Here is a 2,347-nt window from a genome sequence, read left to right on the forward strand (position 1 = left end):
TTAAAAATTCTTTGAAAATATTTTTTTTCCAAAAGCTTAATCGAAATATTTTAAAATTATTTAAATTTTTCATTTTTTAATGTATATTTAACTGAAGAATTTACGAATAATTGAAATTTTGTAAAATTTAATTGTTAACAAATGAATTTGAAAATTCTTGACGAACTTTTTCAAAAATTATTTAAAATATTTTATTTAAAGAAGAATTTTAGTTAAACATTCTAGAAAATAATATAATTTTAATAATAATAATACAATTGTAAATAGCAAAATTCTTCGTCGAAATTCCATTATATTCAGGAATTTTTTATAAAATTCTTTCCGGAAATTCAAATATTTAAAAAAAATTCTCGACAACATTTGAATTATCTTTGTAAATAGCAAAATTCTTCGTCAAAATTCAAATACATTTTGGAATTTTTATAAAATTCATTGCAAAATTCAATTATTTTCATAAATAATAGTATTCATCACAAGAATTCAATTATTTTTAAAATAATAAAATTCTTCGCAAAAATTCATTTATTTTTAAAAAATTTTTAAAAAATTGTCATCAAAATTTCAATTATCTTTATCAATGAATAGCAAAATTCTTCGACAAAATTTAATTATTTCCAGGAATTTTAATAAAATTCATTGCAAAATTTAATTTTCATAAATAATAGTATTCATCACAAGTATTCAATTATTTTCAAAAATTTTAATAAAATTCTGGCAAAATTTGAATTATTTTTAAAAATTTTTCTTAATTTAGTGATTTTCAATATTCTACTATTTTAATAAAATTTTCCACAAGAATTAAATTATTTAATAACAATTTTGACAAAGTTTCTCATGAATATTTAATTATTTTTTAAAATAATAAAAATTTCACAGGAATTCAATGATTAAAAATTAAATTTGCATAAATTTTTTCGAAAAAAAATCAATTGTTTGAAATTTTTTTTATAAAATTCTTCGCAATAATGCAATTACTTTCACAAATAATAAAACTCATTTCAGAATTTCCATTACTTCTAATACAATTTTAATCGAATTCCTCGAAAAATGTAATTATTCTCAAAAATTTTTATTGAAATTGGTCGAAAGAATTCAATTATTTAAAAATTTGTTTTTAAAATTCTCTATAAGAATTCAATTTTAAAAAAACCTTAATTATTCAATAAATTATTATTTTTTATATTTAAATAATAAATTGAATTTTCGTTGTATTTTCTAATAAAAATTCATTTAAAAGTTAATTTCAGTTAAAATTTTAGATTATAATTGAATATTAATATTTGTAGCGTGAATTTTTAGAAATAATTGAATTTTGAAAAGGTTTCAAATTAAAATCTTTAAAAATCTGAATTTTTCATACTTTTTATTAAAAATTCTTTGAAAATATTTTTTTTTTCTAAAAGCTTAATCGAAATATTTTTAAATTATTTAAATTTTTCATTTTTTAATGTATATTTAACTGAAAAATTTACTAATAATTAAAATTTTGTAAAATTTAATTGTTAACAAATGAATTTGAAAATTCTTGACGAACTTTTTCAAAAATTATTAAAAATATTTGATTTAAAGAAGAATTTTAGTTAAACATTCTAGAAAATAATATAATTTAATTGAAATGATGGAAATAATTTTTAAGAAGTTACAAAAACAATATTCTTATAATGTAAAATAATAATTTTATTACTCGGTCACTTTTAATTATTACAAAACATGAAGATATTGATTACTGTGAGTCTTCGTCTTATAGAGTAAGCGATGTCTTCATGTTAATAATTCGTTATAAATTATTGAATTTAAAAACATTTGAATTTGAATTTTTTGAAAATCTTAATTCCCACGGAAAAATAATAATAATTAAATATTTATTCGTAAATAAATTTAACAGAACATTATCTTAAGTAAAACTTTACCTTTTTCTTCTAAAATTTTTCAATTTTATTTTTAATTAAAATTTATAATTTTGACAAATAGAATTTACAAACATTTTTTTTTTCTTTATTTTCAAAAAACTTTGATTTTATTAAAACAATATTGTTATTAAGAAATAGAAATAATGCAAATTCTTCTTCATGAAAATTGAGAAATGGGTATTTTCCTATTTCTTAATCATAATTTTTTTAACTAAATTAACAATTTTCTAATATTTTTTATAAATAAAAAGAAGAAAAATTAGCATAATTTAAATCAGGCAAATGAAATTTGTAATAAAAAAAAAAATAATAATAATAATAATAATGATAAAAAATCACATTTCTTTAAATTGAATTTCGGAAGATGTTGATTTAATCTCTCTTATCATTAATGTTGCATTAGGTTGGTGCGCGGGTAATCTCGATGTGGATGTCAA

The sequence above is a fragment of the Leptopilina heterotoma genome, unplaced genomic scaffold, assembly GCF_015476425.1.
Source record: "Leptopilina heterotoma isolate Lh14 unplaced genomic scaffold, ASM1547642v1 Lhet_11, whole genome shotgun sequence".
Classification (NCBI taxonomy): Eukaryota; Metazoa; Arthropoda; class Insecta; order Hymenoptera; family Figitidae; genus Leptopilina; species Leptopilina heterotoma.